Source organism: Scyliorhinus canicula, chromosome 7 (genome assembly GCF_902713615.1).
Source record: "Scyliorhinus canicula chromosome 7, sScyCan1.1, whole genome shotgun sequence".
In the NCBI taxonomy this organism is placed as follows: domain Eukaryota; kingdom Metazoa; phylum Chordata; class Chondrichthyes; order Carcharhiniformes; family Scyliorhinidae; genus Scyliorhinus; species Scyliorhinus canicula.
Genome location: NC_052152.1, coordinates 201,838,892 through 201,865,858, shown reverse-complemented (window position 1 = coordinate 201,865,858; position 26,967 = coordinate 201,838,892). Strand labels below are relative to the sequence as shown.

The following is a 26,967-nucleotide window of genomic DNA, read 5'->3' as shown; positions in this document are numbered from 1 at the left end:
TGCCGAGTTGGGAAGTGTGATGTTGTGGTGTGAATGGTTAAGATTTTAGAGTGATTAAATGTTTAAGTTAAGGTTAAGGTTAATAGTGATAGGTAGAGGTTCCCAATTGTAGTAATGCATGTCCCTTTGACATAGGGCCAAGTAGAAATGTTAGTTAAAATTTTTTTTTTCTCTTCTTCCCATAGTTTAGAACAGAGTAGAACAGGAACTGGCAAGAGGTCAGAACACAAGGAGGCAAAGTACATAGGTGATCCTTCACAATAGTATGATTGTGAGGATCACAAGGAGGGAATGTAGCCATGCTGGCCACGCAAAATGGACACTGAGCCAAACTAAAATGGAAGGCTGCTGAGAAACAGACAGTTCAGCCAGAACAGCAGTCTGCAAAGAGCAGTTTGCATTCTGCAGCAGCAGAAACCAGTTTGGGCTCAGGTGAAGAGACCTTAGCTAGGTGCAAATGGCAAAACGCTTTGCATGCTAATGAGGCCATCAGACTTGAACACCCACACAATAGATACATTTGGTTCTGAATGGACACATTCCAATCAAGACCCAGACATCGAGGCACCAGAAACCTCCGAACAAAAGGACATAAGAAACGCCCCCTCCATCACGGAGACCCCCTCGCATTGGGGAATTAATCCAGTATCGATAAGAAATTGATCCAATAGGTAGAGCCCGCCCGAGAAGAGGGAAGGACAACGGAACCCCTATAAAAGATAGGGACCTCGTGTTGTCCGGTCTGTTAAACCTGTGCTCCGGCCCCGACTGACACCTGGTATCCTGACTCCAGCCGTTGAGCACCAGCCGCCGAAACCGTAAGTTCAACGCCCGCTACGCGATCCAAGCCCGCTAGACTCCCAAGTGCCAGAACGCTTGCTGAAGGCTGCAGACAAAACCAGGACGAAGGCCTCGTTCTCTGACCTTGCCTGTTCCTGTTAGATAAGTATTCTGTTTGCTTATGTTTAGTTGTAGCTTAGTCTCTTAGTGTGTGTGCATGAGTATTTATTATTAACTGTATAATAAATATTGATCGTTTGAACTTGACTAATCGGTGTATCGTCTTTATTACTTTGAATTTGACCTTGGAATACTTGTGACGTTGCCTATACGGCAGCTGGCGACTCCAGAGCTTAAATAATTACATAGAACAGAGCCTAGCAGTGTTAAGCACACGTCGAACTCGGAGGCGTGTTAATACACTCCAATAAACGCGTTTTACGCCCATAGTAAAACGTGCAACACTATACCCACTCCAGTCCACGCCGGCATCTCCACATCATGGCCAACATCATACATACATACGAACATTCCAACTACAAGCCTGTCAGCCCTTCATACCCGCTCCAACATTCAATAAGGTCATGGCTGATCTTATTGTGGCCTCAACTCCAAATTTCCACCTACACTCAAATCAACCTTTGCCTTAAAAATATTCAATTCCCTGGAAAGCGGTGGAGGCAGGGTCAAAGAGTTCCAAAGACCCACAACAGTCAAAGAAAATTCTCCACCTCATCTTAAAATAGGAGGGAGGCCTCTTATTTTTAAACTGTGTCCCTGAATGCTGGTCTTGTCCTAAAGTCCTTCAGGACCAGAGGTGTTTCAACAAGATCACCTCTTATTCTTTTGAACTTCAATGGATACAGTAGCCCAGCCTGCCCAAGATAGTCCCGTCATCCCAGGTATCAGTCAAGTGAATCTGCTCTGAGCTGCTTCAAATGCATTCACATCCTTTCTGGAATAAAGGCGACCAAACTGTGCACAATACACCAGATGTGGTCTTATTAACAGTGTACAACTGGAGCAAAACATCCCTACTTTTGTATTCCATTCCCCTTGCAATAAATAAATGACAACATTCTATTTGTCTTCCTAATCATTTGCTACACAGCACACTATTTTTTGTGATTCATGTACTAGGGCATCCAGATCCCACTGTACCCGAGTTTTGCAACTTGCCCCCATTTAAATAATATGCTGCTTTTCTACTCTTTCAACCAAGAGTTCATATTTTCCCACATGATACCCATCTGCCAAATTTTTCCAACTCACTTAGCCTATCTATATCCATTGAGACTCACAACGTCCTTTCCTAACTATCCTTTGTCTCATCAGCAAATTTAGCGACAATATGCTCGGTCCCTTCATCCAAGTCATTGATATAGATTGCAAATAGCTGAGGCCCCCAGCACTAATCCATGTGGCACTCCACTAGTTACATCTTGCCAATCCAAAAATTATCAATTTTGCCTCCTATTTCCCGTTAACCAAATAATCCCCAATCCACGTTACCCCAAGCACTAGTGTTTTTCAAACTTTTTTTTGGCGACTCACTTTTACCAAATGGCCATCCCTCATGACCCACAATTATGCATGATATTTGGCAAAAAATGTTAATCTGCGAAATACTATTTCCTGGTACAGCAGGCACTGAAATGAAGATAATTAGGTGGTAAAGGTTATGCACGTTCAATTAGAATGTTCTACTGCAGGAATATTGGAAACATTTGAAATTCACTTGGAGTTGTTACTGAGAGGCCGGGACTCCTGCTTCCCGCAAGGAGTTGCGTTGAAATTGAATGGCCCAAAATCAGGCAGATTCCTCAACAGAGGGAAGAGAGAGAGAGAGAGAGAGAGAGAGAGGAGCAACAAGCTAGCCAGAGTGAATTTACAAATCAGTGAAACCTGTTTCCATTGTTTTAAGAGAGAAAATGCAGAGTGATCCTAGGTGAGTTTAAATTCCACAGATTTCGCCACAGCGTGTTTTAATGGGAGTTGCGGTTAGGGTGGGGACAAGCAAGAGAACAGCGGAGACACTCTGAGCTTATCGCCCTTCATCAATGAGCTGTTTTTGCTTTCACAAGAGTAGGAGGAAGGCAGAGTATTGGGCAGAATGCGATGGTGTGTTCAATCGGAGATGTGCCAGTGGCGACAGCGCTCAGGAAAGATTTGGTTAGTGCAGTATTTTATCATTTAGGGCCCAGGGAGTGGGGAAACATACATTGCAACCGTAGATGCTCAACTGTGTGGGGCGGATCTAAACAGCGAATCTAAGGATCAGTTTTGGTGACCCATTTTAAACAGCCGTGACCAGCCCCAGGGTCGAGACCCACACTTTAATAAACACTGCATACAATATGAGCTCTTATTGTGCTTAGTAACCCTTGATGTGGCACCTTGCCACATGTCTTCTGAAAATCTAAGTACAGCACATCACAGATTTCCAGTTATCTATATTGCTTGTTATTTCATAGAATCATAACTGTACAAAGAGGTCCTTCGGCCCATCAAGCCTGCACTGCCAAAAAATCTACAAGAGAGCCTCTCGGGGCTTGCCTCCCCCTCACTGGGTAAGTGAAAAAAAACAAATGAATTCCAATAAATTAGTCAAACATGATCTGTATCCGCAGTATTTTCCTGTGTACGAGTGATCTTACAGAGACTTGGAATACTACAGGTCTGTCAGGCAGAACTTAGTCCACAAGAACGGATCGAAGGTCATTCAAACTATATTGGCATTCCACAATTGAAACAGTTGAGCCAATTTCAAATACTTCTGTCTTATTTGGAGTCACTGAATAATATAGCACAAAAGGAGGCTATGCCCATTATACCCGTGCTTGGAAAGTCCATTAATCCCATTCCGCTGCTCCTTCCCCACAGCCCTGCAAATTTTTCTCCTTCAAGATTTCCTTTTGCAAATGATTAAGTCTGCCTCCACCAACGCTTTCAGACAGTGCATTCTATTGCATAACTCACTGGGTTGTTTTAAAAATATTGCCTTGGATTCGATTACCAATCAAAATTTGCAGATTGTAATGTCTAACTTAACATAATACAAAGCCTACATGACAAAAAGCGATTATCATTATTATTTGGTGAATCTCTCACGACTTTGAATTTTGGTAAAGTTCCCATAACTATTGTTAACCCCTCTTCCCTGCCTTCCAAAGTGCTAGCTGACTGGCTGAGCATTGAAGAGAAAGGAAAGAAATTGCTACCGAATGTTGTGTAGAGTATGGCTGTGTTATAGTGTTATTATTTTGCATCTTCTTATTTAAATTAATTTGATGTCATCACTAAGTGTTGTGACATCATTAATTGTTGTTGTTATTATCACATATATTTGTGTTTAACTGCCATTAGTTCAAATCCTACTCAGTTACTGTTAATTTGATGTTTAACGAGCTGCTCCCGTTGAGTCCACACTATTTTTTGTTAATTTAGAGTAGTTCCAATTATCTTTTCTCCAATTAAAGGGCAATTTAACATGGCCAATCCACCTAACCTACACATCTTTTCGGTTGTGAGGGTGAAACCCACGCAGACATGGGGAGAATGTGCAAACTCCACACGGACAGTGACCCAGGGCCGGGGTTCAAACCCGGGCCCTCAGCGCCGCAGTCCCAGTGCTAACCACTGTACCACATGCCACCCTCGTCCATCCTGTAATTTAAACTTCACACATATACAAATAAATAATATATATAATAAATACTTATAACCTGTTTTAGAATACCTATTTGTGGTCAGGTTACCACATGTTTCTGGCGACAATAATAAAAAATATATAGTTTCAACACATCCAACACAAAGTTTGCTAAGTTTACCAAGGAAGACAAGTTAGCAGCATCGTGACTGGTTTAGGTCTATCAACGTGTTTGTGGAAGAGAACGAGACTGGACTGAATGTGGAAATGTTGGAACACGTTTTCTTGGCAAATGGGATTGCTATGGCTAAATCTGTGAAATCGAAACTCACTTAAGAAGGCTCTGCATTTTCTCTCAATTCTCCTGAATGTATGTGGGGCAAAGACTTACACAAGCTAGTGAAAAAATTAGCTACACCACAGAAATCAGGGACATTTCATTTGCAGAGAATCACCACAATCCTAAACCCTCTGTTAATATTGTTATGGGCCAGAGTTTAGAGAACCCCACAATGTATCATGGAGCTCATCTGACCCACAACTTTTAACAGATTGTAGTATGGGGAGCACACGGCCCACAGGTGTGATACAGCAGAAATGGAAAAGTATTTTTTCAAAGCAAAACAATGTTTATTCTATTAACTCAAGTTAACCTTTTTAAAACATAGTGAACATCCTAGCAATCATCAATTCAAATATAACTCCCAAAGAATACAACACTAAGTAATCCTTAATAACTTCCCAAACAACATCCAGAAGACAAAAGAAACAGCTTTTAACAGAAGCACATCAGGTTTACAATCACTGCTGAAAACATTTATAATTCTGAATTCACCAAATGATCAAGAGATAGTCTTTTCATGGCAGAGAGAACAGCAGTACACCTGCTTTGTCTGACTTCAGCTCCAAAACTGAAAACGAAACTAAAATACACCCTGCAAACAGCCTAAAACGAAAGTAAAAAGCTGACAGACAGCCCAGCTCAACCCACATTCTGACATCACTGACAATTTCTTAAAGGTACGTTTCTTAAAGGTACTCTCACATGAGAATATACAATGTTTCACATTCCGTCGTCATTTTCGGAAGATGGGACAGTCTGCAGCTAACTTGTCGCTGAATTACGCCAGCTCTCTGAACATGGAGAGTTTAGGGCAGTTTTGGAAGACATGCTTCAGGACGGACTAATTTGTGGCGTTAACAAGGACAGCATTTGCTGGGAGAAGCCACGTTTACTTTTAAGGCCCTAGAAATTTCTCAGGGCATGGAAATAGCTGCCAGTAACACAAAAAGTATTCAGAAGGAATATTTCTGACGCAGGCAGGTGAGCTGCGTCAAGTAAAGAAAGAAGCTGCAAGTAAAAAGGTGAAAGTGGAGGGTCACACTGTGCAATCATTTTAAATTTATGGATGCTGTCTGTTACCAGTATAACAAGATGGGGCATTTAGCGAAGAGGTGCCGAGGTGCTAAGAGAAAGTCAGTATCTAGGTCTCAGAATCACTGCACATGGCTCGTCTTCTGTGGAAGGGAAGTTCAAGTAATTAAGGAAGCTCAGGTGCCCAGGAAATGTGGCCGAGCTCAGGCCATTTGTAAGTTTGACATGTTTTGCCAGACATGTCAACATTGTTTGTCCCACTGTACCTATGTTTGCACAAAGAAATCAAATGGAAGTGGGAGGCTGCACATAAGAAGGCTTTCAAAGTCATGAAAGCGCTGCTGCACTTAAAGAATCTGTGAGCCCATTGTGATCCAGGCAGGGAACTTATTCTACTGTGCAATGTCTCGCCTTATGGTGTGGGGGCAGTACTTCCCATGTAATGAGGACAGATATGAAAACCCATTGATTTTGCCTCTGGAACACTAGCAAAGGCTGAAAAAGGGTATTCACCTTTGGACAAAGGTCTAGCTATTGTTTTTGCGGTAAAAAGTTTCCACATGTACCTTTATGGTCATTCATTCATCATATGCATCGACCACAAGCCATTGGAGAGCCTTTTAAGCGAGTCAAAATGTATTCTTCCCATGGCCTCAGCAAGAATAGAACGCTGGGTGTTACATTGTCGGCGTATCAGTACAACACCGTGTAGAGGGCAAGGCAGGACAATGTTAATGTGGATGAGTTAAGCCTCTCCTTTTACCACATTTGCCAACCCAGATAGTGTCTCCTCCCAAGATGACTTTCTTAATAGAGCGACTTGCCAAACCTCCAGTGAATGCTAAACAAATTAAGAACAGGGCCGACAGAGATCCTATTCTGTCACAAGCTATATGATTTCTGATGCAAGGATGGGCATTTACCATAGATGGTGGCGCAAAGACGGGTTAACTGTGCAGGATGGTTGCATATTGTGGGGGTCAAGAGTGGTCGTTCCATCCCCTGGTCGTTTGCAAATAATCAACAAAATTCATGAGGCTCATGCAGGTGCATCTTGAACGAAATGTCTAGCCAGGTCGTACGTTTAGTGGCCTAATATGGACCGGGATTTGGAGGACAAAGCAAAATCCTATTCTTCATGTCAATCTAACCAGAAGATGGCATCACTAGCACCAATGCATTCTTGTGAACTGATCGTCCTTGGTCGAGACTTCATGTGGATTGTGCAGGTCCTTTCATTGGTCACATATTTTTAGTCATCGTGGATGTACATTCTAAGTGGTTAGAAGTATGCATTATGAGCAACGTCACAGCTCCAACTACAATGGATAAGCTATGCCAAGTCTTTGCAACTCATGGATTCTATCGTTTATGAGTGAGGTGTTCAAAGAGTTTATGTAAAGGAACGGAGTACACCTTACCGTGCCTTTTCATCCAGCTTCAAATCTCAGAATTTACAGAGTTTACAGTGCAGGAGGCCATTCGGCCCATCGAGTCTGCACCGGCCCTTGGAAAGGGCACCCTACACAAGCCCACACAACCACCCTATCCCCATAACCCAACCCAACCTTTTTGGACACCCAGGGTAATTTAGCAAATCCAATCCACCTAACCTGCACATCTTTGGACTGTGGGAGGAAACCGGAGCACCCGGAGGAAACCCATGCAGACACGGGGAGAACGTGCCGACTCCAGACAGACAGTAACCAGACCGGGTATCGAACCTGGGACCCTGGAGCTGTGAAGCAACTGTGCTAACCAGTATGCTACCAGGCTGCCCGTGCTATAAATGGCTTGGCAGAACGAGCTGTACCGACATTGAAAGGATTGAAGAGGATGGTACGCGATACTTCAGGGACCAAGTTCTCGAGGTTCTTATTTCAATATCGTACCACACCACAAACTACTGCAGGACTCTCTGCAGCTGAATTATTGATGGGTAGAAGACCAAAGTATCCCCTGAATCTTCTACAGCCAGATGTCATAGCAAAAATGGGAAGGAAGCAAGAAAAGCAGCAGAGGCATGATTATTATGCAAAGGAGAGAAGTTTTAAGAGATTGCATTTATATCAGGAATGTTGGCAGTACCCAGCATTGTTGCCTGGTATTACTCTTAACTGAAGTGGTCCAGTTTCTTTGGGAGTGAAATTGAACAATGGAAGAGTAGTTCGCAGGCACCAGGATCATATTCATCTATACCATGACTCGGAGACTGCAAGGTGCTTATGGGATAGGGCTGAAAAATAAGAGTTGAGGAAGTTTTTTTTTGGCAAACACTGGCACCAAGATGAAGGGAGTTCTTGACAATGGCGAACATTGGAACTGAGAAAGCAAGTATAGGAGATCAGCTAGTATATTAAAATGAATATGACCTTCCCACAACTCAAAGTACAGCAGATGATTGTACAGCATTATACAATGGTCAATGAATAGTGACAGGATAACACAACTGGCCTTAATGTCCCTGAGTGATACGATGATTCTAACGAAGATTTCTTTAAAAGGCTATCATTTAATATATATAAAAATGAGTAAAATAAATTTAGATTCTACAAGCAATAGTTTTAAAAGTAGCAGCTGTGACTATGGGGAATTACTGTCCTTATTTAATCCCACCTCCCAATATGTAGATGGTACTAAACTGATAGCAGTGTCATGGGGGTGTCCCTTTAAGAAATGATTTTGTCTTATCACGTGGCTTCAGTGATGTCATCGTGGGTGGAGCTGGTTTGTGGCTCTGTGGGTTTTACTTTCTCTTTTTTTAAAATAAATTTAGTGTACCCAATTATTTTTTCCAATTAAGGGGCAATTTAGCGTGGCCAATCCACCTACTCTGCACATTTTTGGGTTGTGGGGGCGAAACCCACGCAGACACGGGGAGAATGTGCAAACTCCACACGGACAGTGACCCAGAGCCGGGATCGAACCTGGGACCTCAGCGCCGTAGGCACCAATGCTAACCACTAGGCCACCGTGCTGCCCTTCTTTCTCTTTGAGTTTTGGACTGGGTTTGAATTGCACAAGTTGAAAGAAGTGTTTCTCTAACTTCATTTTAAAAGCTGTTTCCAGTCTACTTGATAACTTAAAATAGATAACTGTTTTCCATTATCTAAATAATAGATAATTAGGTGTTTGAGAAGGGGAACAGAGTATCACTAACAAGTCTTATACCAGTAAGAGTGCCGTGTGCTGGGCCACACCTTTGAAAAGGGGCATCTGGTTTTACTTGGATTTTGTTATTAAATTGGAACAGTTAAAGGGGGAATTCATTAAGGGTTATACATAGATTACTGTAGCTGTGTTGGGTCTTAATGTTTGTAGTTGATAGAAATGCTTAATGTGTGTGGTTGTACAAATGTTAACTAAATTTGTAGAATAAAGCTTGTCTTTTTTATTAAAAGCGCCTACGAACTGTTGAATAACACCTGAAAGGCAGGCTCTTGTACTCATCGCAACCAAAATCAATAAACAGTTATAGGTCAGGTGAACTCCATAATATACTTTGGTGTTTTCTAAATCCTGGCCCATAACAGCAGTGTTCCCCCTCAGTCACAACACACCCACCCACAAACACATCACAACACACCAACCCACCCTTCCCAAAAATGCAACCCCCCCCCCCCCCCACACACACAAAATAAAGGAAAATGTACATAAGCGCATAAAAAGAACTTAAGCCGAGGAAATAAGTCAGCAGGTGATAGCCATGTTATTGTTCGATATACCTCGAATTATGTGGAACAGAGACATTGGGGAGTCCATTAAACATGGAAAGAATCCATTTAAGATAGAAAGCTTCTGCAGTTACAATTGATGCCAACTTTAATGATCTAAGCACTCAAAAATCTTGATGCCAAGACAAAGCTCATTTTTCATTTCATTCCTTTATAACAGCTTTGTACTTATATTCATTACTACTTAACAAGATCATACATTTAATGTAACATGTAAAATATTCCAATCTCTGCTCAACCTTTACTCAAAGTAATGATCAAGATGAAAAGATGATCAAGCAATCATTAATGGCAGCTCCAGAAGTTAAGGTTTTTGTCAAATATAGTTGAACTCTGTAGAATTCATTTTGTCCATACATAAAATCTCATTTGAAGGTTTACCAACAGACAAGCCTGCTTCTCACAAAAAAGGTTATGTTCTTGAAACACACAGTTCTACAGAGATGCAGCAACTCATGATCAAAAAGGAGTTTTCAACTCCTTTTTGATCATGCATTGCTACATCTTTTCATATACATTTATTATTTAACAAATGAAGCTGACCAACTTTTAGCCTATATTTATCCCTCCGATGGCATATTTACTACCTATGGAAGAAATGGCAAAATTGCTCAGGGCATTGGACATAATGAGTGGAGGTTAATGATGATGCCTGGGTAAACAGCCTGCAATGGCGATGTACATGGGGACATTTTGGGCTGCTCATGGGAATGCCCCGATCATCAGGGTATAAACAGAATTCAAAAGTGTCAAGGGATTGTCACTGGAGCTCTTCCAAATCTTTCTTTACAAGCTATTTCACTGCAACTGTTATGACCCACTTTGGAGAAAAGGTTCCATTCTTACAGCTCTTCTAAATTGCTGCAAACCAAGAAAATCACAAGGGATATTTTGCCTGTTTTGAACTCATGTGGCTTATTCCTATTGGTTTGGACAGTAAACTGAGAGAGTGGATTGTCTGACCGTTATAGAATGCATATAATTTTCATTTCTCTGGTCCCTATGCTACAGTAATTAACAGTAGTGTGTGAAGCATATGGATCCAGATGTATTTGCATACTGACCGTAGATTTCATAGGAAACAGACACATGCACAGAGGAGCACACACAGGCACACCAGTTGGCTGAATGCATTGTATGACTTATCAAATCCACCAGTGCATGATCTAGTTAAGTACTGACGAATGAGTATGAAAATGTTATAAAGGAACTAAATGAGAAATCGGCTTTGTTTCGGCACATTGAATTTGTGACCATTACAGAAATGTGTTCCTGCAGCCTGGGGTGCAGTTTAGTTCCTTGGGTAAATGAAAATCAAGCAGTTTAATTGACCAAAGCTATGAAGGTGAAACATACTACCAATTAATTCAAGGTGCACAGAGCCCTCACACTAGAACTGTTTGCCAGTAATTCAATGAGCAACTGAACTGCTGCAGGAACACGTTACAGCAATGGTCATACATGCAACAGCCAGCTTTGATGACCTAACCGCTCCAAAGTCTTAAAGCAAGACAAGGCTGAATTTTCATTTTGTTCCTTTATAATGGTTTTGTACTTATATTAGTCATTTGGTCATGCAATGCATTCAACCAAATGGCACTTTTGCGTCCCTGTGCACTTGCCTGTACTCTATGTAACCTGTGGTCAGTATGCAAATTCCAAGCCAGGATTTATGCGCTGCACACAGTGCAGTCATCATATGCTGCACACAGATGTCACAGAAAGACCCGAGAAGTTAAGAAACTGATATCCGTTGCAGCAAAATAAGTTTAGGTATTTGCTCACTGGATCTCAATGAAGTGTCAATATAGAACTGTTACATTTTTCAAATGGTGGAATCTTACATTTCTTCCCTTGACCAATAAATATTTTGTATAAAACAGATTAGGGACATTTCTTCCCTTGACCAATAAATATTTTGTTTAAAACTGATTAGGGATTTGTCTTTTTAATATCACAATGGCATCAATTTATCTTCAAGTAAATGTCCATTTCTTTTTTTCCCTCCTCCAATTTCAGTCCTACCTTACGCAGACGGACAAGCAACTGGAATTTCCCTCATTTAGTTTCTCGAAGTCCCTGATCTTAATCTTGCTCTCATTTTCATTTTCTATGAAGCCTGGTGAAACATTGACTAGTTATCTTTGCAGGTGAAAGAAAAGTTTGCGTATGAACAACTTGACATTTTTAAATTGCACTCAACAATTTCAGACACAAGAAATTCTAGATCTCAAAATTCAGCAAATATATACCACCATGGTGTAATTGACACCAAAATCGGAATCCTCTATCAAATACACTTAAAACATGCAGCTTAGATTATCATGTTTCGACAGATCTACCCACATAAGGTACCAAATTAAACAGTGTGATAGTAGAGTTAAACAATACCTAAGACCACCATAAAATATAGGAGCAAAATTAGGCTACCCATTCCATCGAGTCTGCTCCGCCATTCAATCATGGCTGATATTTTTCTCATCCCCATTCTCCTGCCTTCTCTACATAACCCCTGATCCCATTAATCAAGAATCCATTGCTAAGAGGTACTAAATGGGAGACCCTACTTTAATTGGTGTCAAAGTTATGTAGGCATGCAGTAATTACCTGCAGAATTTCACAGATGATACCAGGTGAATATGCATGAACACAAGAAAAGTGTAGTGTCCGAAATAAGTAGGTGATCAGAAATACTGCCTACATGCTATCAAGAAAGATGTATTGAATACCTCAAGTGTTAATGGAAAATAGACTTTGGTCACTAAAACATGAAACTGCACTCATTTGAAAAAAGCTATTTTCATGGTGGATTCTAATTTGGTCCTTTACAAGTCTGGCACTTTTCCTCAAATCCTGTCATAGAACCAATTAAAATAATAACTATGAATGCTGAAAATCAGTCACTATTTATCAGAAAAGCGAAAGCAGATGATTGGTGCTGTGGAAGGAAATTCTTCAGCAAATTCCAACGGTGTTCCTTCCAAAATCTCAATCTGCTGCCTTCCTTTTCAGATCAACAAACAACATTATGTCTGGTTCCAGCCATTTCCCTCTTTCATTTTACTATAATTGGATTAAACTTGTAGCTCAAAACCAACATGGAATGCTGAAAACATTTTTGGACGCTATAACATGCACTTACATAGCAACTAGTGTCACAGGATTGTTAGCAAGCAAAGTCTGATATTGTGCCATGTGATATATACAAGCACAGGTGACCAAACATTGGGTCAAAAGAGGTCATTTCTAAACAGTGTCTTTTATAGGAGCTACAGAGGACGATTGCATGGGAAGGGAATTCTAGAGCTTAGGGCCTCACAGCCAAAGGCACGATCACAAATAGTGGGAGGATTGAAATTAGGATATGCAAGAGGTCACAATCGGAGGAATGAGGGGTTACAGAGTTACAAAGGTAGGGAGAGGCAAAGTCTTTAAGGCATTTGGAAACAAAGAACCAACCTAGGGCAATCACCACATGCGTGATGGGTAAACAGAATTTGGGACAGGTGAGGAAAAGAACAATTTTTTTAAAATATAATTTTTATTGGAATTTTTTACAGAAAATATAAAACATAACGACAAACAATGAAATGCAACAAAATAACCCATAATAACTGTAACACCCCCAGACCGTATGTATCACATCTCCCCAACCCCCAACCCCAATGAACAACAAAAGAACTTAAAAATAAATTAAAATTAAATAAACAAACATAGTCATTGTCTCCCCCCCCCCCCTTTTCCCTCCCCCCGGGTTGCTGCTGCTACTATCCCTGTACCCTATCGTTGAGCCAGAAAGTCGAGAAAAGGTTGCCACCGCCTAAAGAACCCTTGTACCGACCCTCTCGGGGCGAATTTGACCTTCTCTAGCTTAATGAAACACGCCATGTCATTGATCCAGGTCTCCACGCTTGGGGGCCTCGCATCCTTCCATTGTAGCAAGATCCTTCCCCGGGCTACTAGGGACGCAAAGGCCAGCCTCATTCGCCTCCTGCACTCCTGGCTCCACCCCAACCCCAAAAATCGCGAGACCCATCCTGGCTTGACCCTGGATCCCACCACCCTTGACACCATCCTCGCCACCCCCTTCCAGAACTCCTCCAGTGCCGGGCATGCCCAGAACATATGGGCATGGTTCGCTGGACTCCCCGAGCACCTGACACACCTGTCTTCACCCCCAAATAACCTACTCATCCTCGTCCCAGTCATGTGGGCCCGGTGCAGCACCTTGAATTGGATGAGGCTAAGCCGCACACACGAGGAGGAAGAATTAACCCTCTCCAGGGCATCAGCATGTCCCGTCTTCGACCTGTTCCCCCAGTTCCCCCTCCCACTTAGCTTTCAGCTCCTCTACAGACGCCTCCTCCGCCTCCTGCATAACCTTGTAGATATCAGATATCTTCCCCTCTCCGACCCAAACCCCCGAAAGCACCCTGTTGCTCACCCCCCTCGCGGGAAGCGAAGGGAATCCCTCCACCTGCCGCCTGGCAAATGCCTTTACTTGCAGATACCTGAACATGTTCCCCGGGGGGAGCCCAAATTTCTCCTCCAACTCCCCCAGGCTCGCAAACCTCCCATCAATAAACAGGTCCCTCAGCTGTCTGATGCCCGCTCTGTGCCAACCCTGAAATCCCCCATCAATGTTCCCTGGGACGAACCTATGGTTCCCCCTTAACGGAGCCTCCATCGAGTCCCCCACTTCTCCCCTATGTCGCCTCCACTGCCCCCAAATCTTGAGGGTAGCCGCCACCACCGGACTCGTGGTATACCTCGTAGGAGGGAGCGGCCACGGCGCCGTTACCAGGGCCCCCAGGCTTGTATCTCCACAGGACGCCCTCTCCATCCGCTTCCATGCTGCCCCCTCCCCCTCCATTATCCACTTGCGCACCATCGACACATTGGCCGCCCAATAATACCCCGAGAGATTGGGTAACGCCAGCCCCCCCCCCCATCTCTACCCCACTCCAAGAAGACCCTCTTCACCCTCGGGGTCCCATGCGCCCAAACAAAGCTCATGATGCTGCTAGTCACCCTTCTAAAAAAGGCCCTAGGGATAAAGATGGGCAAACACTGAAAAAGGAACAAGAACCTCGGGAGAACCGTCATTTTGACGGACTGCACTCTACCCGCCAACGATAGCGGTACCATGTCCCACCTTTTAAATTCCTCCTCCATCTGCTCCACCAGCCTGGTAAAATTAAGCTTATGGAGAGTCCCCCAACTCCTGGCCACCTGCACCCCCAGGTATCTGAAACTCTTCACTGCCCTCTTAAATGGGAGTCTCCCAATTCCCTCCTCCTGATCACCCGGGTGTACTACAAATACCTCACTCTTGCCTAAATTTAACTTATAGCCCGAGAAGCCCCCAAATTCCGCTAACAGCTCCATCACCCCCGGCATTCACCCTTCTGGATCCGCCACATACAACAGCAGGTCGTCCGCATACAGTGATACACGATGTTCCTCCCCACCCCACACCAGACCTCTCCATCTCCCTGACTCCCTCAATGCCATAGCCAAAGGTTCAATCGCCAGTGCAAAGAGCAAGGGAGACAGGGGGCACCCCTGCCTGGTCCCAAGGTAGAGCCTAAAGTACTCCGATCTCCTTCCATTGGTAACTACACTTGCCATCGGAGCCGCGTGGAGCAGCCTCACCCATTTGATGAATCCCTCCCCGAATCCGAACCGCTCCAGCACCTCCCACAGGTACCCCCACTCAACTCTATCAAACGCTTTCTCCGCATCCAGCGCCACCACTATCTCCGCCTCCCCCTCCACTGCCGGCATCATAATAACATTTAGCAGTCTCCGCACATTCGTGTTGAGCTGCCGTCCCTTGACAATTCCTGTCTGATCCTCGTGTATCACCCCTGGCACACAGTCCTCTATCCTGGTGGCCAGGTTCTTCGCCAGCAACTTAGCGTCAACATTGAGGAGCGAGATAGGCCTGTATGATCCACACTGCAAGGGATCCTTATCCCGCTTCAGGATCAGAGAGATCAGTGCCCGCGACATCGTCGGGGGCAAAGCCCCCCCCCCCCCTCCCCCATGCCTCATTGAAGGCTCGAACCAACACGGGGCCCACCAGATCCGCATACTTTTTATAAAATTCCACCGGGAACCCGTCCGGCCCCGGCGCCTAAAAGAACAATTTTTGATGAGCTCTTATTTATGTACGGTGGAGACGTCGGCCAAGAAAACAACTTGTCACGACGACAGGGAAGGCATGGATGAGGGTTTCTGCAGAAGAGCTGAGGAAGGACAGAGATATGCAACATTACAGAAGTTGGGATATCTGGGCTCGGTAATGTGGGGAAGTGCTGGTTTAGAAACTTATCTCAAGGTCAAATAGGAAGCCAAGTTTTCAAATGAGCTGGTGTGGCCTGTGATCGTAATTGGTAAGAAACAGAGCTTGAGGCACAGACTGAAGTCAATACATTGAGTATTTCTGATATTCATTTGCAGGTTCCTGCAAATTACAGACAGTGGAGTGGTCAAGAAAGATGGTGGCAGAGTCGGCTTATATGTGGAATTGAACATGCTTTTGGGTGATATTACAATTGACCCCAAATGAGAAACAGTAACTGTGCCGTCCAAAATGCAATTAAAAACATAGATAAGTTCCATGCACCATACATCTGGAGGAGTACCCCATAAGAAAACAAAAACAGAAAATACTGAACAATCACAGCAGGTCTGACAGCATCTGTGGAGAGAAGAGAGCCAACGGGAGTCTGGATGACTCTGTCAAAGCTAGAGAGAACTGGAAATAAGGTCAGATTTGATTTATTGTCACATGTACCGAGGTATAGTGAAAAGTATTGTTCTGCATAGTCTAGACAGATTGTTCCATACATGACAAAAACATAGGACAAATATAAATACACAATGTGGCTCAGGCATCGGATAACATAGAGTGTAGTACTATTCAGTAGAGAAAAAGTGTGTGAAGAGATAAGTTCAGTCCACAAAAGAGGGCCATTCAGGAGTCTGGTAACAGCTGGGAAGAAGCTGTTTTTGAATATGTTAGTGCGTGTTCTGAGACTTTTGTATAGTCAACCCGATGGAAGAGGTTGAAAGAGAGAATAACCCGCGTGGGAGGGGTCTTTGATTATGCTTCCCACTTTCCCAAGGCAGCGGGAGATGTACGGACAGCACGGTAGCATAGTGGTTAGCACTGTGGCTTCACAGCGCCAAGGTCTCGGGTTCGATTCACTGCTGGGTCACTGTCTGTGCGGAGTCTGCACGGTCTCCCAGTGTCTGCGTGGGTTTCTTCTAGGTGCTCCGGTTTTCTCCCATAGTCCAAAGACGTACAGGTTAGGTGGATTGGCCACACTAAATTGCCCTCAGTGTTCAAAAAGGTTAGGAGGGGTTATTGGGTTAGGGTGGGAGTGAGGACTTCAGTGGGTCGGTGCAGACTCGATGTACCGAATGGCCTCCTTCTGCATTGTATGTTCTATGTTGTAGTCAGAGTCAATGGATGGGAGGCAGGTTCGTGTGATGGCCTTTCTGTGGTTTCACTTGGGCCGAGCAATTGCCATACCAGACAGTGATGCAGCCAGATGGAATGCTTTCTATGGTGCATCTGGAAAGATTGTTTGAAGTCAATGTGGACATGGCGAATTTCCTTAGTTTCTTGAGAAACTATAGGCGCTGTTCTGCTTGCTTGGTTGTGGGTAGACCAGGACAGATTGTTGGTGATATGCACACCGAGGAATTTTAAGCCGTCAACTATCGGCACCATTGATGCAGACGGGGTGTGTACGATAGTTCGCTTCCTGAAGTCAATGATCAGTTCCTTAGTTTTGCAGACGTTGAGGGAGAGATTGTTGTCGCTACACCACACCACTAGGTTCTCTATCTCCCTCCTGTACTCGTACTCATCGTTGTTCGAGATCCAACCCACTACATTGTGTCATCAACAAACTTGTAGATGGAGTTGGGCCCACATTTCACCATTGTGTGTGTATAGGGAGTATAGTGAGAGTTTGGCTCAAGTTAGAATCAGAGTTTGATGGGAAATGGAATGAGAGTTTGGTCAAGTTAAAAATCAGAGCTTGATGGGAAATGGAATGGCAAGTTTGTGCAAAATGCGTATATGCATCGTGAAATGAATTGCTTCTGTGAGAAGGCGTTATCGCGGCCTTGGCTGTCTGGGAGAGCCTGTGAACTATCCGTTGGAGTCTACAACTGTGAGAACCTCACTCCTTAGGACTTTTGATAAAGAATTGCTATGCTACGAAACTAATGAACTAACTGTATGACTAATGATGAAAGAAATAATTATAATTATATGAAGGAGGGGTTTTGTAATAATATATAGTCAACTGTAACTAAGAAACAATTGTCTTCACTTGCTGTAACTTTGAAGTTACACTCGTGTAGCCCCGCGGTAAATAAAAGGGTTCTTTGAAGTTATCTGGTGTTCGACTGATAGAATGTAGAATATATAGAATATAGAAAAATACAGCACAGAACAGGCCCTTCGGCCCACGATGTTGTGCCGAACGTTTGTCCTAGATTAAGAACAAATTAATCTGCATCCCATCATTCTACCGTAATCCATGTACCTATCCAATAGCCACTTGAAGGTCCCTAATGTTTCCAACTCAAATACTTCCACAGGCAGTGCATTCCATGCCCCCACTACACTCTGGGTAAAGAACCTACCTCTGACATCTCCCCTATATCTTCCACCATTTACCTTAAATTTATGTCCCCTTGTAATGGTTTGTTCCACCCAGGGAAAAAGTCTCTGACTATCTACTCTATCTATTCCCCTGATCATCCTATAAACCTCTATCAATGATTATCTCCGGACTGAAAATTTCGTATTACCTGTATCATACGGTGGCCCGTACGGGGATCTCTGGTGCGTCGACAGAAGCAGACAGTGTAAGCGGCAGATCACCTCCGGACGCGTGGGGAAAATAGGGCCCCCAAATGTGAGTATTTTTTTCCACTTGGTTTTTCCCCTTCGCTGTCCCAGTCGCGAGCCTGTCCTACTGCCTGCTGCTGGAGACGTCCCTATGAGATTCAGGTCAGCCCGGAGAACCCCAGAAAACCAAAGAGCCGGGTTGGAGTCCCTGAGGTTAAATTCCTCAAAAGAGCTGGGTTAGAGTCCCCGAGGTTAAATTCCTCAAAAGAACAAGGGCTGGAGTCCCTAAGAAATAGTTAAAAGAAGTAAAGAGGTATCGATGCCAACATGGTCCTTGTTATTACCTAAAACCTTCGCGATAAAAGGCTCCCGTTAACTTTGTAAGGCAGGTGACATAGAATCTTTATGGTGTCACCTTCTAGCTGTTAATTGGTTTGTACGGAGCGCGATTACTCCGTGATTTAAATTATAATCTCCTGCAGATGCGGATAACTCTGCTTAACAACACATAAACAGGGCAAAAAGCGTGCAGACCCTGGCATAAAACATTACACACGTAATCTCCTTAATCAATTGAAAAACAGGGCAGGATAACCCTGTAATAAATTCAAAATTGGATTAGTGATCTAGCATCACTATTAAATTGTAATCGGATGGGCCATCTGGCATCAGATAAAAGGGTATAATGGGTAATACGTTAGACACCACTTTTGAAAGTGGCAGTGCACTGCAAACGCTTTGTGAACAGTATCCGGAACACTCTAAACAGCTCAGATTATCAGGGGAATTGCATAAAAATTTAGGAAAAGAAAAATGGCCACTGGGGGGAAAACTAATGCATTAAAATTGGGTATAAAATTGACAGAGAAAGGAATAGTTAAAACAGCCATGGTCTTGGAAAAAAGGAATGCACATATGGGAAAAGAACCAAGTCATTAGGCTATCCGCCTTGAATCTGTATAATAATCCATAATTCGGGGGCAGCAGGGTAGCATGGTGGTTAGCATAAATGCTTCACAGCTCCAGGGTCCCAGGTTCGATTCCCGGCTGGGTCACTGTCTGTGTGGAGTCTGCACGTCCTCCCCGTGTGCGTGGGTTTCCTCCGGGTGCTCCGGTTTCCTCCCACAGTCCAAAGATGTGCGGGTTAGGTGGATTGGCCATGCTAAATTGCCCGTAGTGTCCTAATAAAAGTAAGGTTAAGGGGGGGATTGTTGGGTTATGGGTATAGGGTGGATACGTGGGTTTGAGTAGGGTGATCATGGCTCGGCACAACATTGAGGGCCGAAGGGCCTGTTCTGTGCTGTACGGTTCTATGTTCTATGTGAGTTTAAGCTTAAGTGGGATAAGGTGCTGTCAGGGACTGCGGAGTCCCCAGATCTTATCTCCCAGAATTCTGACATAATAAACTGCTTTGTTACTGATACTCAGGTCTTTGTGTGAATATTTTCACCCCTAACATTTGGTGCAAGTCTGGAAGGATGTTGCTGAACGGCCGCCGCTCGAGCCGGTACAAGGCGAGTAGTCAAACCTTTGACCGCCAAAAATTAGAGTCACTCGGCAAGGCGGACAGATGGTGAGGTAACATCCAACGAATCTGGTATCAGGGCCAAATGAGTAAAAGAGTCAGTTTAAAATTTCTTTTTTTGGGGGATTTTAAAGAGCAAAATACTCTGGTAAAAAAAACAATGATCAAAAATGGGTGTGATCCCTGTGGAACAGAGAAAAATGGTGAGATACACAGAAGTGAGATGAGACAAATAAAGCAGGAATCATCTTAGTTCACCAGTTAAAAGAACAAATTACATAAATTAAACCTTCACAGCATTTGGAAAACAGGCTAGTTTAGGGGAATTGAGCTCTGACTCCTTTAAGCATAGCAAAGATAGCAGCAGTACAAATTGTGCAAACTGGCAAAAACATCACAAAACTGCCAACAATGAACTGAACTGAAATGTCTCAAGAAAAAAAAAAATCAATCAAATAAAGTAAAGTCCAAAAGATCAGAAAGGGGCTAAAACACTCAATTAGTTTTTGTTCAGGAATATCTGAGGATGACAAATCCCCCTCCCAAAACGAAAAATGGGGAGTAAAGTCAATACAAGATTAAGGTTAGGAACTTAACAATGGATTCCCGTCTAAAATAACTTCAGATCGTTTCAGGCCGTCCAGATAGACTCGGCGGCAGTTCAGTTCATTTGAAATAAAAGAAAAATAAACATCCAGTAATGCTTCTTTCCAAAAACTGGTTAAATAGTGAACATTGAAAATTGAATTCAGTTTGAAGAACAAGAAATTAATTTGAGTAATATTGAAGGAAAGAATAAATAAAGTTTGATGCCATATAACAGATAAAAATGACATCATGCCAAGTTCTCCACCACTTTCGATTCTGTACAAAAATTTAACCATTTCAGCAAGCAGGTCACCTGCACAAAGAAATATAGTCTCCAAGAATAGCTAATGCATCTAAAATTAATCAGTGGCAATTGACTTAAATGGAATAACATAGATAAAGTTTTCGAAGGAGAACAAAAATTTTGTTCAGTATTTTAATTGAGCTATTGTGAAAATGTTGTCTCTTTACTCCGATATTTCCGACCTGTGAGTATGTATATGCTTGGTCTGTGAATGTTAATATCTCTCTGCTACGATTATCTTCTGAGAAAGTAACCGTGGGTTTATAACCTGGAATTTTAGAATAGGCTCCAGAAAGATTTTTACTTAACTGTAGAAGCCAGGTATTTCTAAGACACCTAATATAGGAAAAAAATAGCTGTTTAAGCGTAAAAATTAATTCCCAGTTTTAAAATGAAAGAAAACACATATTTTGCAATTTTCATTGTCATCATTTTAAAAGTAACACAGAAGTCTGATAAGACAACCAGTTCTCATTATATTTCTCCAAGGGCAAGGGCTGAATCCATGGCAACGAGGCGGTAGGAGTGAAGGATTCTATGGTTCTCACGCCGTTCGAGATTAGAGTGAATTAAATCCCATGATTTATACAAGCTTAAACATTTTAGACTGTGTTGCCTTGTTTTTAATAAATGGACAGTTAGAACATCGAATCAAATATATATATTTGATTCTAACATTCTCAAAACAACAATTTGTTTACAATAGTCAGGTCAGCATTAGACCAGTTTTTGCTGGCTTTGATAAAGCACAATATCGCATTCTTTAACATGCAAAAGTAAGCAGCCAGGCAACAATTAGAAGTAATGTTACATATTGAAGATGGACAGCTTGCCATCAAATCAAATGTGTTTGAGTCTATCTGAAACCAATTAGGATTATATTGGGGTGTGATCAGATTGCTTGGGACAGATATGAAACAGTATACCATGGACGAATTTGCCGTCATTTTAGAGAGAGAGTTAGGTTAGGTTAGAGAGAGGGTTAGAGAAAGAGAGAGAGCCAGAGACAGAGAGAGGGACTGATAGAGACAGCGAAAGTTGAGAGAGCAAAAGACAGCGAGTCAGGGAGAGACAGAGACGGAAAGGCAGGTAGATAAAGAGAAAGAGCGACAAGAGTTCCAAAGACAGACAGAGTTATGAAGAGAGGGAGGGAGAGAGATAGACAGAGAAAGAGTTTTAGGCATCTATACTTTGATCTGAACTATTCACCGTCTCTCTGTATTCATATTTCATTTTCAGACTTTAACTTCAGACTTTGACTTGACTTTCAAGTTGTAATCAATAGAAGACAAATAAAACAATTCTTATTTGTACCTGACAAGTTTTAACTTGAATTTCTACTGAGTTCCTGGTAACCTTGAATTGATGGTTTCAAAATCCCTCAACTGACACAGTCTAAAATCCTTCATTAACTTATTGTGGTGTGTCGTCTGACATTGTGATTTAAAGATCATAGTTGAGTACAGTTAAAAAAAAATTATTTTCAAAGGCTATCATTGACATTTCCGGGGTAATTCTGATACACAAGGAATTTTAATCAGGGTGCAAAATCAGGTATGTAAGAATAAGAAAATATTAGTTTTATGGTGTTCAGTGGAAGTTAGGATAGTTGAAATACATATGACAAGTTGCAATGCATATGACATATGATCAAGCCGGTGTTTCATTAGTTCAGGGTTAAAACTTCCCTGACACAAATACTTTGCAGTCATCAGTGGGGTAAAACTAACCTGTCTCACAATGCAGATGTTTTAATTATGAGATTGTAGAATTAAGTATAAAAGGACAGGTGGGTAAATAAAATATGTCCATGATCATGTTTCTAATTTAAACAAAAGTAGGGTGGTGACAACATGACGTCTCGGAAAGAACCATGTTAAGTACGCAGCCTTGCAGGGCCACTGTACTGAGGACTATCGTGAAGGTGTTTTTAAAAAAAAAAACTGAGTGCGGTCTGTGGGTCAGGAAGTTTAGGATCCAGCTGCAGAGTGAGGATCCAAGTCCTAGGTTTGGGAGTTTTGATACGAGCTTGGCTGGGATTATGGTGTTGAAGACAGAACTGTAGTCAATGAATAGGAGTGTGACTTAGGAGTCCTTGTTATTAAGATACTCCAGGGATGACTGTAGGGCCAGGGAGCATGCGTCTGCTGTGGACCGGTTAGACCATAAGATATAGGAGCCGAATTACGCCACTTGGCCCATCGAGTCTGCTCCGCCATTCAATCATTTTTAAAAATAAATTTAGAGTACCCAATTAATTTTTTTTCCAATTAAGGGGCAATTTAGTGCGTTCAATCCACCTACCCTGTACATCTTTGGGTTGTGGGGGCGAAACCCACGCAAACACGGGGAGAATGTGCAAACTCCACATGGACAGTGTCCCAGAGTAGGGATCGAACCTGGGACCTCGGCGCCGTGAGGCAGCAGGGCTAACCCACTGCGCCACCGTGCTGCCCCCTGCCATTCAATCATGGCTGATATTTTCTCATCCCCATAACCCCTAATCCCGGTTGTGGCAGTATGGGAATTGGATCAATGCATTCTGGGAATATGAAGTTAATGTGTTTCATGACCTCTCAAAGCACTTCATAATGATAGATGTCTAGGCCACCGGGTGGTAGTTGTTGAGGCACATTGCCTGGTTCTTCTTTAGTACCCGTATGATGGTGGTCTTCGTGAAGCTGGTGGGAACAGAGTAGGGAGAGGTTGAAGATGTCTGCGAACACACCCACCAGTTGGTCCGTGCAGGATCTGAGTGCGCGACCAGGAAATCTGTCAGGACCTATTGCTTTCCGGGGGTTCACTTTCGAGAAGGCCGATCTGACTCTGGAGGGTGTGACAGTAGGTATGGGCGTGTCCGAGGCTGTTGGGAAAGTTGACAATGGTTTGATGGTTTCCAGCTCGAACCGAGCATAGAATGCATTGAGTTCATTAGGGAGGGGTGCGCTGCTGCCGGAGATTCTACTCGGCTTTGCAGTCCATTATGTTGTTTAAGAGGGAGGGGGGTGGGGGGAATCCACAGAGTGGTGGGGCTGGATAGGGGGCCAGTGTGGACAGAACATGTAAATGAGGTTGATTACGGCTAAGAAGGGTGCTGATAGTGGCACGTAAAGAAATTAGAATGTGTGAATGGCAGAACAAAAGGTGAGCAGTGTGTAAAGGGCAACTAGGAACAGTTGGCCCAAGTCGAGTGGGTGGAGGAGAGGGGAACAGTGTTGAAGGAAAAACAGATCAATGGATGAAAATAAAAATGGGGTGAAAGAGAGAATGAGAGAGTTCACAGTCTGAAGTGGTTGAACTCAATGTTAAGTCTGGAAGGCTGTAATGGGCCTCATAGGAAGTGGTGATATTATTCATCCAGTTTGCGCTGGGCTTCACTGGAACATCGTAGGAACGTCGCAGCAGGCCAAAAACGGACATGTGGACATGAGAGCAGGACGGCGAGTTGTAATGGCAAGCAACAGGAAGGTCTGGGTCCTGCTTGCGGATGGACATGTTCTGCAAAGCAGTCACCCAGTCTGCGGGCTCTCCAATGTAGAGTAGACCACATAGGGAGCAGCAAATGCAATAGATCAGATTGAAGGAGGAGCATGTGAAACTCTGCCTCACTTGAAAAGAATGTGTAGGTCATGGGAGGGTGAGCAGAAAGGCGGTAAAGGGGCAGGTGCTACACCGTCTACGATTGCATCAGAAGGTGTCGTGGGGAAGAGGGTGAGGTGTTGGGGCTGATGGAGGAGTGGACCATGGCACCTCAAAGTGAACGGTCCTTGCGAAATGCTGACGGGGGAATAATGGGAAGATGTGATTGGTGGTGGATTCATGATGGAGTTGGCGGAAGATGATTCTTTGAACACAGAGACTGGTGGGGTGAAAAGAGAGGACAAGGAGGACCCTATTCTGATTCTGAGAGGGAGCAAAAGCAGTGCTGTGGGAGATGAGTTGGACACGGTTGAGAGCCCTGTCGACCACAGTTGTGGGAAACTATTATTAAAGGAAGAATGAAGACATGTCAACAGCACCGTTTTGGAAAGTGGCATCATCGGAATAGATGCGACAGGGGCGAAGGAACGGAGTCCTTACAGGATGTGGGATGTGAAGAGCTGCATTCGAGGTAGCTGTGGGAGTCAGTGGGTTTGTAATAGATATTAGTGGACAGTCTATCCCCAGAAATTGAAATAGAAAGGTCAAGAAAGGGAAGGGAAGTGTGGGAGATGGACCCTATGAAGCTGATAAGAGGGGTAGAAATTGCAACAAAATTAATATATTTTTCAAGGCACAGACGGGAACATGAAGGGGCGCAGAAACAGTCAATGTACCGATAAGAGAGTTGTGGGATGTGGCCAGGGTAGGACTGCAACCAGGAATGTTCCACATACCCCATAAAGAGACAGGCAAAGCTGGGACCCATACGGGCACCCACAATCACACCTTCGGTATTGAGGAAATGAGACATGTTAATGGAGAAATTGTTTAGAGAGAGGAAAAGGTCAGCCAGACGGAGGTGAGTGGTGGTGGATGGGGATTGTTTGGGCCTCTGTTCGAAGAAGAAGCAGAGAGCCCTCAGACCATGCTGGTGGGGAATAGTGGTATAGAGGGATTAGACGTCAATGGTAAAGAGGAGGCGGTTAGGTCGAGGAACTGAAAGTTGTTGATATGATAGAATAGTACAGCACAGAACAGGTCCTTTGGCCCCCGATGTTGTGCCGAGCTTTGTCCGAAACCAAGATCAAGCTATCCCACTCCCTGTCATTTTGCTGTGCTCCACAGTATAAATAGGGGCTAGATACAGTGCAGACTTTGTTTGCACTGAGTGCTGAGCTTGTGGCATTTGAGTGCTACAGTGAGAGTTTGGTGACTGAGGGAGTATAAGGGTTATTTAAAGTCTAGTATTTCTTTTATTTAGTTAATTAACTTAAAAGTTGCTGTTTGGTCTATAAGAAGGTGAATTTTGAATCAGCTTTAAACAAGGTTCTACTTGGACTTACTTGCAGCTGGAGCTTGTTAATTAGTTAATTGCATTAGGCCAGTTTTTAGAAGCTTGAGTCACAGTATAAATAGGGGCTAGATACAGTGCAGACTTTGTTTGCACTGAGTGCTGAGCTTGTGGCATTTGAGTGCTACAGTGAGAGTTTGGTGACTGAGGGAGTTAGGTGAGGAGGGAGTAAGGTACTCCTTTCATTTAATTTCCTATATTTATCAAAGAGCGTGAAGGGAACCAGGAGTTTAGAGTACAGCTGACTGGGAGCAGAGTCGGAGGGCGGAGGTCCAGTTGGTCCACAGGGCAGCTAATTCTGTAAAGTAAGAGGGGATGGAGGCTAGGGCAGTTGCATGCTCCTCCTGTAGGATGTGGGTGGTGAGGGATACCACTGGTGTCCCCGCTGACTATACCTGCGGGAAGTGCACCCAACTCCAGCTCCTCAGAGACCGTGTTAAGGTACTGGAGCTGGAGCTGGATGAACTTCGGATCATCCGGGAGGCAGAGGGGGTCATAGAGAAGAGTTACAGGGAGGTAGCCACACCAAAGGTACTGGACAAGAGTAGCTGGGTTACAGTCAGGGGAAAGAAAACTAACAGGCAGACAGTGCAGGGATCCCTCGTGGCCATTCCCCTTCAAAACAAGTATACCGTTTTGGATGCTGTTGGGGGGGATGACCTACCGGGGGAAGGCCCCAGCGGCCAGGTCTCTGGCACTGAGTCTGGCTCTGGGGCTCAGAAGGGAAGGGGGGAGCATAGAAAAGCAATAGTAATAGGAGATTCAATGGTTAGGGGAATAGATAGGAGATTCTGTGGTCGCGAGCGAGACTCCCGAAAGGTATGTTGCCTCCCGGGTGCCAGGGCCAGGGATGTCTCTGATCGTGTCTTCAGGATCCTGAAGGGGGAGGGTGAGCAGCCAGAAGTCGTGGTGCACATTGGTACCAACGATGTAGGTAGGAAAAAGGGTGTGGAGGTAATAAACAAGTTTAGGGAGTTAGGCTGGAAGTTAAGGGCCAGGACAGACAGAGTTGTCATCTCTGGTTTGTTGCCGGTGCCACGTGATAGCGAGGCTAGGAATAGGGAGAGAGTGCAGTTGAACACGTGGCTGCAGGAATGGTGTAGGAGGGAGGGCTTCAGGTATTTGGATAATTGGAGCGCAT

At 43.7% G+C, this 26,967-nt stretch overlaps 1 protein-coding gene across 3 annotated transcripts in view; it reads right to left on the bottom strand.

The window, feature by feature from the left end:
* oser1 (oxidative stress responsive serine-rich 1) overlaps positions 1 to 26,967 on the bottom strand; it is a 73,963-nt gene that overhangs the window by 32,043 nt on the left and 14,953 nt on the right. Inside the window, exon 2 of one of the 3 annotated variants that reach the window (XM_038803720.1) lies at positions 11,564 to 11,680. The exons of 1 other annotated variant lie outside the window; for it this stretch is intronic. The gene's annotated coding sequence lies outside the window, so the exon portion shown is untranslated. The remainder of the gene's footprint in view (positions 1 to 11,563; positions 11,681 to 26,967) is intronic. One more of the 3 variants, XM_038803719.1, reaches the window with a different exon arrangement.